At 34.8% G+C, this 15,074-nt stretch overlaps 1 long non-coding RNA gene across 2 annotated transcripts in view; it reads left to right on the top strand.

Annotated features, from left to right (window-relative positions):
• LOC105480995 (uncharacterized) overlaps positions 1-13,741 on the top strand; it is a 575,131-nt gene extending 561,390 nt beyond the window's left edge. For both annotated transcript variants that reach the window (XR_011612742.1, XR_011612741.1), the window contains one exon: positions 13,511-13,741. This is a non-coding gene — a long non-coding RNA (uncharacterized lncRNA). The remainder of the gene's footprint in view (positions 1-13,510) is intronic.
• The last annotated feature ends 1,333 nt before the right edge of the window (positions 13,742-15,074 follow it).

Genomic DNA, 15,074 nt, shown 5'->3' on the forward strand with positions numbered 1-15,074 from the left:
GCCAAACTAAGTTTCATAAGTGAAGGAGAAATAAAATCCTTTACAGACAAGAAAATGCTTAGAGATTTTGTCACCACCAGGCCTGCCCTACAAGAGATCCTGAAGGAAGCACTAAACATAGAGAGGAAAAACAGGTACCCACCATTGCAAAAACATGTCAAAATGTAATGTCTATCAATACTTGGAAGAAACTGCATCAACTAGGGAGCTAAATAACCAGCTAATATCATAATGACAGAATCAAGTTCACACATAACAATATTAACCTTAAATGTAAATAGACTAAGTGGTCCAATTAAAAGACACAGACTGGCAAATTGGATAAAGAGTCAAGACCCATCAGTTTGCTGTATTGAAGAGACTCATCTCGCATGCAGAGACACACAGAGGCTCAAAATAAAGAGATGGAGGAAGATCTACCAAGCAAATGGAAAACCAAAAAAAAAAGCAGGGGTTGCAATCCTAGTCTCTGATAAAACAGACTTTAAACCATCAAAGATCAAAAGAGACAAAGAAGGCCATTACATAATGGTAAAGGGATCAATTCATCAGGAAGAGCTAACCATCTTAAATATATATGCACCCAATACAGGAGCACCCAGATTCATAAAGCAAGTCCTTAGAGACTTACAAAGAGACTTAGATTCCCATACAATAATAATGGGAGACTTTAACACCCCACTTTCAACATTAGACAGATCAACGAGACAGAAAGTTAACAAGAATATCCAGGAAATGAACTCAATTCTGCACCAAGCGGGCCTAATAGACATCTACAGAACTCTCCACTCCATATCAACAGAGTATACATTCTTCTCAGCAACACATCACACTTATTCCAAAACTGACCACATAGTTGGAAGTAAAGCACTCCTCAGCAAATGTAGAAGAACAGAAATTATAACAAACTGTCTCTCAGACCACAGTGCAATCACACTAGAACTCAGGACTAAGAAACTCAATCCAAACTGCTCAACTACATGGAAACTGAACAACCTGCTCCTGAATGACTACTGGGTACATAACAAAATGAAGGCAGAAATAAAGATGTTCTTTGAAACCAATGAGAACAAAGATACAACATACCAGAATCTCTGGGACACATTTAAAGCAGTGTGTAGAGGGAAATTTATAGCACTAAATGCCCACAAGAGAAAGCTGGAAAGATCTACAATTGACACCCTAACATCACAATTAAAAGAACTAGAGAAGCAAGAGCAAACACATTCAAAAGCTAGCAGAAGGCAAGAAATCACTAAGATCAGAGCAGAACTGAAGGAGATAGAGACACAAAAATCCCTTCAAAAAATCAATGAATCCAGGAGCTGCTTTTTTTGAAAAGATCAACAAAATTGATAGACCGCTAGCAAGACTAATACAGAAGAAAAGAGAGAAGAATCAAATCAACGCAATAAAAAATGATAAAGGGGATATCACCACCGACCCCACAGAAATACAAACTACTATCAGAGAATACTATAAACACCTCTACGCAAATAAACTAGAAAATCTAGAAGAAATGGATAAATTCCTGGACACATACACCCTCCCAAGACTAAACCAGGAAGTTGAATCTCTGAATAGACCAATAACAGGCTCTGAAATTGAGGAAATAATTAATAGCATACCAACAAAAAAAGTCCAGGACCAGACAGATTCACAGCCGAATTCTACCAGAGGTACAAGGAGGAGCTGGTACCATTCCTTCTGAAACTATTCCAATCAATAGAAAAAGAGGGAATCCTCACTAACTCATTTTATGAGGCCAGTATCATCCTGATACTAAAGCCTGGCAGAGACATAAGAAAAAAAGAATTTTAGACCAATATCCCTGATGAACATCGATGCAAAAATCCTCAATAAAATACTGGCAAACTGAATCCAGCAGCACATCAAAAAGCTTATCCACCATGATCAAGTGGGTTTCATCCCTGGGATGCAAGGCTGGTTCAACATACGCAAATCAGTAAACGTAACTCACCATATGAACAGAACCAAAGACAAAAATCACGTGATTATCTCAATAGATGCAGAAAAGGCCTTTGACAAAATTCAGCAGCCCTTCATGTTAAAAACTCAATAAATTCTGTATTGATGGAACATCTCTCAAAATAATAAGAGCTATTTATGACAAACCCACAGCCAATATCATACTGAATGGGCAAAAACTAGAAGCATTCCCTTTGAAAACTGGCACAAGACAGGGATGCCCTCTCTCACCACTCCTATTCAACATAGTGTTGGAAGTTGTGACTAGGGCAATCAGGCAAGAGAAAGAAATAAAGGGTATTCAGTTAGGAAAAGAAGAAGTCAAATTGTCCCTGTTTGCAGATGACATGATTGTGTAATTTGAAAACCCCATCTTCTCAGCCCCAAATCTCCTTAAGCTGATAAGCAACTTCAGCAAAGTCTCAGGATACAAAATCAATATGCAAAAATCACAAGCATACTTATACACCAGTAACAGACAAACAGAGAGCCAAATCATGAATGAACTCCTATTTACAATAGCTTCAAAGAGAATAAAATACCTAGGAATCCAATTTACAAAGGATGTTAAGGACCTCTTCAAGGAGAACTACAAACCACTGCTCAGTGAAATAAAAGAGGACACAAACAAATGGAAGAACATACCATGCTCATGGATAGGAAGAATCAATATTGTGAAAATGGCCATACTGCCCAAGGTAATTTATAGATTCAATGCCATCTCCATTAAGCTATCAATGACTTTCTTCACAGAATTGGAAAAAACTGCTTAAAGTTCATATGGAATCAAAAAAGACCCTGCATTGCGAAGACAATCCTAAGCCAAAAGAACAAAGCTGGAGGCATCATGCTACCTGACTTCAAACTATATTACAAGGCTACAGTAACCAAAACAGCATGGTACTGGTACCAAAACAGAGATATAGACCAATAGAACAGAACAGAGCCCTCAGAAATAATACCACACATCTACAGCCATCTGATCTTTGACAGGCCTGAGAAAAACAAGAAATGGTAAAGGACTCCTTATTTAATAAATGGTGCTGGGAAAATTCGCTCACCATAAGTAGAAAGTGGAAACTGGATCCTTTCCTTACTCCTTATATGAAAATTAATTCAAGATGGATTAGGACTTAAATGTTTGACCTAAAACCATAAAAACTCAAGAAGAAAACCTAGGTAATACCATTCAGGACATCGGCACGGGCAAGGACTTCATGTCTGAAACACCAAAAGCAATGGCAACAAAAGCCAAAATTGACAAATGGGATCTAATTAAACTAAAAAGCTTCTGCACAGTAAAAGAAACTACCATCATAGTGAACAGGCAACCTACAGAATGGGAGAAAATTTTTGCATTCTACTCCTCTGACAAAGGGCTAATATCCAGAACCTATAAAAAACTCAATCATATTTACAAGAAAAAACCAAACAACCCCATCAAAAAGTGGGCAAAGGATATGAACAGACACTTCTCAAAAGAAGACATTTATACAGCCAACAGACACATGAAAAAATATTCATCATCACTTGCCATCAGAGGAATGCAAATCAAAACCACAATGAGATACCATCTCACACCAGTTAGAATGGCAATCATAAAAAAGTCAGGAAATAACAGGTGCTGGAGAGGATGTGGAGAAATAGGAACACTTTTACACTGTTGGTGGGACTGTAAACTAGTTCAACCATTGTGGAAAACAGTGTGGAGATTCCTCAAGGATCTAGAACTAGAAATACCGTTTGACCCAGCCATCACATTACTGGGGATATACCCAAAGGACTATAAGTCATGCTGCTATAAAGGCACATGCAAATGTATGTTTATTGCAGCACTATTCACAATAGCAAAGACTTGGAATCAACCCAAATGTCCATTGGTGACAGACTGGATTAAGAAAAGGTGGCACATATACACCATGGAATACTATGCAGCCATAAAAAAGGGTGAGTTTGTGTCCTTTGTAGGGACACGGATGCAGCTGGAAACCATCATTCTCAGCAAACTATTGCAAGAACAGAAAACCAAATACTGCATGTTCTTACTCATAGGTGGGAAACGAACAATGAGATCACTTGGACACAGGAAGGGGATCATCACACACCGGGTGCTATTGTGGGGAGGGGAGGGGGAGGGATAGCATTATGAGACATACCTAATGTAAATGATGAGTTAATGGGTGCAGCACACCAACATAGCACATGTATACATATGTAACAAACCTACATGTTGTGCACATGTACTCCAGAACTTAAAAAAAAAAAAAGAAATAGAATTGTCAGTTGTATGTCTAGTGTGAAAATCTAGAAAAATATGTTCCAAATTAATATAGTGTATAAGTTATGTCCTTATTTTCCTAGATTTTTCTCTAAGTGCTAAGTCATTTAAGTAGAGTACACTGATTCCTAGAAGCACGTCTCTTTTGCATCTCTCATTAATGAATAATTAGTCCAACATTCTTGTCATTTGTACCTCTGCTTAGTCAACAGCAATTTTCTTAGCAACCAACAAAGGTCAGGTGGAATATATTTAGCTGTGATATGGCCTACATGGTCAACAGATTCCAGGATACACTAGAAAAATTTACTTTCTCCCATAATTAATGCAAATAATAATCAGATATTGTGTTGAATATTTATGATGCCCAGAAGACAATCTTTCCATTTGAAAAGTTATAAAATCCAATAAGTAACTTGAGGATTTGGAAGACTAAAATTGTAACATTCTCTGAATCTTTGTCTTTTTAGCCCACTGTTTCCTATTCTACAGAGGCAGGATTAGGGGTTCCTTTGAGATTGATCAAGGCTATGGATCTATATTCCAGAAAAAATGTTCATGGCCAAAAATATCTCCAAATAATTTGAGGGAATTATCAAGACATATTGGAGCCTTTGGTTTCAGAATAATTAACACTTTCTTACCTTATCAAGAAATAATTTGTTTCTCCTTTAATTCCTTCATTCAGAAAATATGTATTGAGTCCTAGTATTAAGTATTAAGGAAACTATCATGCATAAGGCAAATTGCATAGCGTTGAAAAGCTCATATTCTGATAAAAGAGACCGAAATGAGAATAATTTCAGCACAGTGTAAAGAATTATGTAAAAGGGGAAAACATTCTTTGTGGGCACAGAGAAACAAGAAACTGATTCCTGGGGAAGATCAAAAAGAAAGTGTTGTTTGAACTGATTTCTGAAGAATAGCTTATGTTGTTGAGGGAGAATAGATTTCTAAGGGTGACAGCATAAACAAAGCTATGGGTTTGTGAAAGGAGAGGGTATATCTAAGGCAGGAGTTCTTTGATAATACTTTTTCTACAAAATAGATAAACAATATATAATTGCAAGGTAAACCCTTAATTAGATATATGAAATTAACACACAAACACACACATAAATATACATATATATACAGTTAATTCTATCATTGAGTCATTAAAAACCAATAATAGAATTGGGTCATTACTAAATGCTTTGACTATATTTCATTGATTCCTTGTATAACTGCCTTTATTAAGTTGCATTTCAATATTATTCATTGGGCTTTGAAATGGAGGTTGTGTAAAATGAAGCAGTTAAGTCTGTTGCTATTATAGAAATATTGTTTGTTGTAGAAATATTATTATAGACATTGTTTACCATATTATTCCCATTATGCAACTCTACATGGGAAATTCCACCTACAATTTAATTCTTTGTGCAACTTTTTGGATTTCTCTTACAAATTTTTGTTTCCTCCTCTTGAAAACATGTATTTACTGATCATGTTTTCATTATTATTTGGCTGTTTGGAGACTCAGAAAATGCAAAGTTTACATATACTTCTACCTTATTTATATTTTAAATAATTTGGATTCCTTATTTGTGTTTAAATTTTACTATTAATTTGTTGTATGTCTTTTTTCTGTGAGCTGTCATGATCCTTTAAGATCAGGGATAGAGTATAGCAAACTAGCTAACAAGCAAAGCAAATATTGTGAAGACATTTTACAGTTCATGAGCTTCCTGAGTTCTCCATCTCTAATCTTGCAAGTCCTTTAAAATTCTATCCTATGTCTGTATGATATAGAGATAACAAGTATTTATCTTATATAAATGTTACCTTTGAAAACAGAGTGTGACATCTCTCTCTAGAGGTTTAATAGTAAAATTAGGTTAATTTAAATATGGATATTTTAGTGGTTTATATTTTTATTCTATATTTTATCTTTTTAAATTTTACATGCTGCAAGTTAGATGAATACTTCACAATTAATTTCTGAATAATCTATTGCAATGCATGTCGGCACTCAACAAGAATTCTCCCTGGTCTGGTCTCTCATGTCACTTTGCAAATAAACCATTGTCTACTCGTGGGGTAAAAACACATACTTCTGGTTCTTACAGTGAAAATAGTAATTGAAAAGAAATCACTTCTGGGGTTTGAATTATTTAGAATGGCAAGACACGTGCTCAAAGTCTGTTTGGTTGCTTGACAGAGTTACATGTACATCATGGTATGTATTGTGAAACCCAGATTGGAGAAGTAAAGTAGGAAATTAAATTAGAAAAGAAGTGATGAGCAATCACTTCTTATTGTGCCAGATAAAGGTAACAGCATTGAAGAGAAGCACCGAACTATTAAAAAGAATTTTATTTTTCTTCTTTCACTTAGCTCCTGGGACTTTTACCACTCATTGGTTTTGGCAACCTGCTCACTCCACTGTATTTATAACTCTTCATATAGTTTTTTTTTTTTTTTTTTTTTTTTTTTCAGTGAGACTGCTTATAGTTTAGTGCCTATGATAAACAGATGTCATTCACAATGTCACTTTTGGAAAATTTAGATTCTTGTTCTGAAAGTTTTCTATAAATCGCTTCTGCCAAACCTATGGGGATTTAAGAAAATCTTGATTTCTCCTAAAGTTAGATATCACCATGTATGATGGAAATTATACACAAAATTCATGACTTGCTGTGATAATGTTGTAAGATGCTACTGTGGCTGACAGTCACATAAATGCTTGCTAAACCTAAAAAGGTTAAACATTACCATTATTTCTAACTTAACATTTGTCCTTTGGGAAATGATCATCTGTTGTAGGAAAAGAATGAGCAGGTCCAGGGACCATCTGCTCATTTTCAATTTGCTAACATAGAAAGACTCAGGGGTAAAAACTCACAATTTCCGATTTAGTCACCAGAAAATAAAAGGCAACATTTTTGTTCCTTTTTGGGATTTTATTTACCTTATTAGTAAAATTGTATTCTTCTAACTTTCAGCCGCCTTATGCCTTTTTTCTCCCTGATATCATCTTAATTATTCCCTTGCCATTATACTAAAGTGACTTATCCTGTTTTCCTGTTTTAATTCTTGTTGAGTGAAACCCAAACCCTGGGCCAATCTGTTTATCTTTATCATCTCTATATGATGAATATGGAGCCATGCTAATACAACAATATACCAATACAAATATTGATATTATAAAGTCTGTAACCTTACCATTCCCTAGCGATTATTCAGTATTTTATTCAGTCAACACCTCTCCAGTTATCCAAACATGTTAATTAGAAGGATACCTCTTTACTATCACTCTAAAAAATGAATACAACATATGTTCTTCCTAACTATTTAAGTGATAATAGTTAAGGCATCTATCCTTTTTAGGAAGATAGTCCTTTTAGATGTGGTTATGATCCTATAACTTTCTACCCTCTTGGATACCTTGCTCTTTTAAAAAATTATCTTAGTCTCCACTATGATTCTAAGTGAAGTAACTCAGGAATGGAATACCAAACATTGCATGTTCTCACTTATAAGTGGGAGCTAAGCTATCAGGATGCAAAGGTATAGGAATGACACAATGGACTTTGAGGATTGAGGGGAAAAGGGTGGTAAGGGGGTGAGGGATAAAAGACTACAAATTGGGCTCAGTGTATACTGCTTGGGTGATGGGTGCACCAAAATCTCACAAATCACCACTAAAAAAACTTACTCATGTAAGCAAACACCGCCTGTTCCCCAATAACCTATGGAAATAAAAAAATAATAATAAAGAAAAAAAGAAAAAAGCAATTTAATTCTGACAAACACTACAAATAGCCCAGAAAACATGAATGAATAAATAAATAAATATTATCTTAGCCTCCATATTTTTTATTCCTCCCTTACTAACAGTTTTCTTCCTCTCAATCACTGAATAGTTTTAACCCTTAACTAAAACAAACAGACAAACAAACAAACAAACAAAAAAACTCACTTTACTTGACTTCAGATCTCTTTCCAAATGCTTTTCCATTGTTTCCTCACTCAGCAAAAATGCTTACAATGAGTCTGCACTTGCTGTGTCCACTTTATATTCCACACATCCTTAAACTGACTTTGGTTTGTTATAACCCACTCACAGTATTCTCACAGGAACTCCAACAACCTTCATGTTGCTACAGTCAATGGACACTTCTCAGGCCTTTTGATGATTGTAATGATTAATTTTGGATTATTTGCAATTTCCTGTGATCTGTACCCTGATAGTTGTAAGGAATAGCATCAGTTCTGGCTCTTCACTTACTATATCCACAATTGTATTATGTGGTCCTGAAAAGTATTAATGCATAAATAAATACATAAATAAGTATGCAGGGTAAGCATAGCTTTGGACTGATGTACAGCAATGCTAAATTTAAATTATATTGCACAAAAGCATATCTAATTTCTGCTGGGTCTAAATATACAACAAATTTAGACACAAACAATACAAACCAGTAACAGGATGGATAAAGTAAAATTCCAAATGTATGATATTAGGAAGTGAGGACTAAGGAATTAATATAAGATGAATGCAATTAATGTTTAAGTAGTTTGTTCTTTAATTCTTTTTCATAATAACTTTTATAGAGTTATAATTTACCTGTAGTAAAATACAGGGTTCTATGAGCTTTCATAAATGAATATACTCAAATAAACACCACCACAATTAAGATACAGAATTTCCATCATTTCAGATGGTTTCTTCATGTCCGATTAAAACCAATTCCCTTGTAGCAGAGGCAATTACTGTTCTGACTTGTTTTTTTTTTTTTTTTCGAGACAGGGTCACCCAGACTGGAGGGCAGTGGTGCAATCTCAGCTCACCCCAACCTCTGCCTCCCAGGCTCAAGCGATTCTCCTGCCTCAGTCTCCCAAGTAGCTGGGATTACAGGGGTATGCCACTACTGCCTGGCTAATTTTTGTATTTTTGGTAGAGACGGACTTTCACCATGTTGTCCGGGATGGTCTTGAACTCCTGACCTCTAATGATCCACCCACCTTGGCCTCCCAAACTGCTGGGATTACAGGCGTGAGCCACCATGCCTGGCCCTGTTCTGAGTTTTATCACCCAAGATTGGTTTTGTAAGTTCTTGAACTTCTTAAAAATGGACTCACAAAGCATGTGTTTGTGTTTGACTTCTTTCACTTAGCATATTTTTTTGCTTTGTTTCTATTTATTCCATTATAAGAATAAGACAATCATCTCTTTATGAATGCTTAGTTTTGATCTTTCAGTGATTATAAATAAAGCTTCCATGAATACTTCACAGAAGTCTTTATCTGTATGTATATTTTCATTTCTCTTGGAATAAATACCCAAGGATGAAATTGGTAGGCCATATGCCACACACATATATATATGCAAAAAAGCATTCCAAATATGTTTTGTCACTTTACAATGTTATGAGACCTATTAATAGATGCCAACATTCCCCACCAATATTTGAAATCACCAAATTTTGAAATCTTAGTCACTCCAGTAGATGCAATGTAATAGCCCACTCTGTTTTTATTACATTTCATTGATGATTAATATCATTTAGCACCTTAACATTTTAGTGTTGAAATTTTTAACTCATTTTGTCTTTTAATTACTTTACACATTGTATTGAGTTTGTCCCTTTTTAAAAGTTTTTAACTGTCAAATAAAAACTGTATATGTTGTCTTGCTTCAAACTCTACAGCTAGTTCACACTGAGCCACCAGAAATGTGTCAATTAGAACCGTAAGCGATTTTACAGATATTGACTTCATCTCTGAGGGTTTGTTCTTAGAAAGCTATGATTATATATATCCACCTATCTGTTTCTGTAGATTTTGGCCAACAGTTTGCCCTGTAACCTCAATTCTCTGTTGCATCTAAGAAAGGTTATTGATTTTCAGTATATTCTTATTCTTTTTGTGAGGATACAAAAAATGACTTCAAAGATATTTATATATTGGACTGGAAACTGAGAGTCCATAAATTATATTTAAAAATTTTATTTTCCAAATGGTTTTTGCTAGTATTCAAAATAGTATTTACTTATTTATATTGACTTTTTATTCTGCATCCATACTGTAAGCACTTACATTTTTCTAGTATTGCTTTGGTACATTCTTTAGTAGTTTCTATATACAAAATATAAACAAGGGCCAATTTACCATTTCCTTTCCAATATTTACATAATTTCCCCCCATTGCTTTGTCTTATTGTATTAGCTTAGATCTCCTGTACAATAGTAAAAAGAGTGAAAAAAACAAATATCTTTGCCTTATTTCTGACCCCAAACTGGGACTATTCAATATTTCACTTAGTATGATGTTTGTCATAGATTTTTCATATATGCCTTTTATTAGATAGGGGAAGTTTCCTTCTGTTTCTGACTTTGAGAATTTGTTGTTGGTGTCGCACTTTAAGTTTTAATTATGATGGGTACTCAACTTTGTGAAGTTGTTTTTTTCCTTATATTGAGACAATCATGCAACTTTATCCTTTATCCAGTTAATGGAGTAGATTGCAACAATAGATTATATGCATGTTGCTTAATTTAAAAAATGTGTAAGCATTTACCAGATTGTTACTGCTTTCCTGTGTAATTCCATTGTGATGACAGAATATGTTCTGGATGATTTAATGCTTAAAATTTACTTTTAAATGTGTTCATAGTCTAGAATATGGTCGATCTTGGAGAATGTTCCATATTTACTCAATGCGTATTGTGCTGTTCTTGGTTGTTTGAAGTTCTACAAATGCAAAATAAGTCTAGTTGAATTACAAACTTTCTCCATTATTCTATCTTTTTCAGTGTTTTGTCAATGGTTTTGCTAATTACTGAGAGATAAGTGCTAAAATCTCCAACTTTGTATTGTTTATTAAATCATTGCGATGCATGCAATTTGAATTAACTGCAACACATTTTAAATTGTTTATGTATCTTGCTGAAATGATGCTTTTGCCATTATGAAATATTCCTTCTTTATGAGACTACTACTTTTCTTGAAGTCTTCATTGTTTGATATTCATATTATAATTCCACTTTCATATATTTAATGTTTCATGGCTTTATGTAATTAAAGTACATGCCCTGTAGATATAGTTGAGTCTTGCTTTGTAATGTAGCTTGATGAGCTCTGCCTTTTAATTGTACGTTTGAATCCTGCTACATTTAATATAATTGTTTGTGATTAGATTTAAATCTACCCACTTGAGCTTTGTTTACTTCTTGCCCTTTTGCCCTTTCTCTCTGCCTCTTACTTCTTGCCTTCTTTTGATTTAATCAAGTATTTATTAGAATTATATTTTTTGTATTTGTATTTTTAGCTAAATTGTCCCATTTATATAGCAGTTACTCAAGGGATTAAAATATATACTTAAATTGATGAAAGCTTATCTTAACTTCATATTATGTTGCTTCACGTATAAGAACCTTATAGTAGTAGTATCTACATTTACATTTTTAAATGGATTTTTAAAGAATTTCAGAAACTAATCCTTTATATTTATTCGTATTTCCAGTGTTTTTTTTTTTTTTTTTTTTTTCTTGAAATGGAGTCTTGCTCCATCCCCCAGACTGAAGTGCAATGGTGTGATCTTAGCACACTGCAACCAGCCCCTCCCAGGTTCAAGCCATTCTTCTGCCTCAGCTTCCCAAGTAGCTGAGACTACAGGCCCATGCCACCATGCCAGGCTAATTTTGTATTTTTAGTAGAGATGAGGTTTAGCCATGTTGGCCAGGCTGGTCTCGAAGTCCTGACCTCATGTGATCCACCCGCCTCAGCCTCTCAGATTGCTGGGATTATAGGCATGAACCACTGCACCTGCTATTTCCAGTGTTCTTTTTTCGTTCCCATAGAATCGTATTTTTGACTGACATAAACTTTCCCTCATTAAAAATCTCATACAGAATGTCAGGTGAACGTGCAGGTGATAAATTTTCTTAGCTTTTTCAAAATACAGGTTTAGTATATTCCCTATATGAAATGCTTGGGGCCATAAGTGTTTCATATTCTACATTTTTTTGGATTTTGGAATATTTGCATTATACTTACTGGTTCAGCATCCCTGATCTGAAAATTTGAAATCCAAAATGCACCAGTGAGCATTTCCTTTAATCATAATGTCAGCACTCAAAAATCTCTGATTTTAGAGCATTGTGGATTTCAGATTTTTATGTTAGGGGTACTCAATCTGTATTAAAACACATCTGTACCATCATTATTTTGGGAGAACTTTTGGTTTTGCTGATACAAATTATAGGTTTGTAGGTTTTTAATTTTTTTCAGCATCTTGAAAGTGTCATTCCCTTGCTCTTTCAGCTAATATTGTTTCTGAAAAAAACTGCCTAGATGTGTTTTTTGTTGTTGTTGTTCATCCTGTTCATAGTACACAAAGCACCACAGACCTATAAGGTCTGTGGTGTCGAGTTGGGGAGATTTTAAAATAGTACATATGGATACATACTTTCTGTTCATTCTTCCCTTTCTTTTTCCCCCCCCACAGGTCAATGGAACCTTGTTGCTGTTAGTTTTATTATTCTCTATATTTTTCACTATAAAAATTGCTATTGACTCATGTTCAGATTTATTTATTCTACCTTTGGCAATGACTAATACTGCTGCTTAGCCAGTCCAATGATTTCATGTATTATATTTTTTAATTTTAGAACTAAATTTTTTCTTTTGAAATTTTCCATGCCTGTCATATTTATACTCTCCTTTATATTATTTTATATATTCATGATAATTATTTTAAAGTTCTATTCTGTTAAGTCCAAAGTGCCAGTCATTCATATAATTATTTCTACTATTTTTGCTTGATCAAAAATCAAATTTTCTTACCTTTTCAAATGTCTAGTTGTTTCTTATTGAAGACTGGTCATTGTGGATTTCATTCTATGTTGGAGCAAAGATCAACGGTCTTTGAACTGTTCAAATATTCATATTAGGATTAGGTTTGGTTTAGGTGGACCTATTTCAGATTTTCTTTCAGGCGTATGATGCATTCTTCAGTCTAGCTATATGGTTCTAATTCCTAAACCAAGACCCTAATGTGCTTTCAAGTAGATAAAGCTCAATATTGTATTCACTTCACCAAGGTGGTAGAATCTGGACTTCAAACTCCCCTCCCTAGTCCTACATACAAATCTCTGCCCAGTTCTTAAGTTTACCCAATATTTCTCAGTTTTTTAAAGAGGACTTAACAGTCAAATTTTGACCTCATACTTTTATGTTCCCTTCCCTCTCAACTTACAGATGTTCTGGAAGCACTGAATTATAACCTGAGACTCCTAAGCCCAGGAAAGTTGCCACATTGGGCTTGAGCCCTCTCTTTGGTGTGGTGTGTCAAGAAGCTAAAGAAACTATGGACAAAGAGCTAACAAGAACAAGAAGAATGATATTTCATTAAATAGAGATATCAATAAAAAGAAAGAAATGATCCAAAGGTATAATGAGAGCTCTGTGTCTCTGTTTGTTTGTTTGCTTTTTTTTTTTTTTGAGATGGAGTCTTGCTCTGTTGCCCAGGCTGGAGTGCAGTGGCACAATTTTGACTCACTGTAACCTCTGCCTCCTAGGTTCAAGCAATTCTCCTGCCTCAGCCTCCCGAGTAGCTGGAATTACAGGCAAGAGCCACCATGCCCAGCTAAATTTTGTATTTTTAGTAGAGATAGGGTTTCACCATGTTGGACAGGCTACTCTCAAACTCCTGATTGCATGATCTGCCTGCCTCTGCCTCACAAAGTGCTGGGATTACCAGCGTGAGCCACCGTGTCTGGCCCTCTCTATTTGACGGCAAAGATTATCTTTAGCAGCAACATGTTACATGATGCTTGGTGCATTTTAGATTTTTAATTGACCCTGATTTCATCATGCCAATTCTTTTGTCAGTCTACCCTTGTGGTAGAGAATTGGGCTCATGTAATTGACAGCCCCATCAGATGGAAGAAGAAATCTTCTGATAAGAAGAAAATTATAATATTATCAGAAAAAGGAAGAAGTGTTCCAAGATAATTTAAAAAAATAAATAAAATATAAATTATTGCCTAGTACTAGGTTTTTATTCTATGTATATTATTTAATTATTCTCCTCCCTAACAGTGAATCTACCCCCTTGGACCTAAGATCTGTCTCTTCCATAGAGGGAGAAAACTCACTCCTTGTATCTAGTTCTGAGTCTAGAATCTCCAGATTATATTCATTTTTCTTGGTCAACTGCAGTTCAGCAGATTTGCGGTTGTGTAGTTGTTAGTCATTTTACCTGTTCCAAATTCTGTTATCAGGGAACATCATCCCTATCCCTTGTTTTTATTGGCATCAGGGAAGAAAGACTGTCTTGTTTTGACTGCACTTTAGTCTACCATTTTTATTTAGCATGATTGCAGGGACGCAGGTTTTTGTTTGTTAGGGCTCTCTTTGGAAATATTTTTTTAAACTTGCATATGAGGCAATTTGCATACTTTTTTTTCCAAGGTCTAGTAACCAAACCTAAAGAGGCAGTTTAGTTGTGGTCTTTAAATGTAGACCCTGCCTTAAGGCTTTCTGTTTTGGCAGCACTTTTGAGCGGTCTGCTTATCCCTTAGCCCTCAGTTAAAATGCTTCCATTATTCATTTACCTCAGAAATGAAAGATTGTAGTTATGAAATCCAACTAATCTGATTCTACTCCCACACCACATTTTAGGGATATAAATATTATCTTTGTCAGTACATGAAGCAAAGTCTTTAGACAGAGCTTAAGGCATTTGTCTGTACTCTGGCTGTTCCTAGGTTGTAATATTTTATTCCCATTGTTGTCTCCAATTTCTTACCTTTCATGTACT

The sequence above is a fragment of the Macaca nemestrina genome, chromosome 14 (assembly GCF_043159975.1).
Source record: "Macaca nemestrina isolate mMacNem1 chromosome 14, mMacNem.hap1, whole genome shotgun sequence".
Classification (NCBI taxonomy): domain Eukaryota; kingdom Metazoa; phylum Chordata; class Mammalia; order Primates; family Cercopithecidae; genus Macaca; species Macaca nemestrina.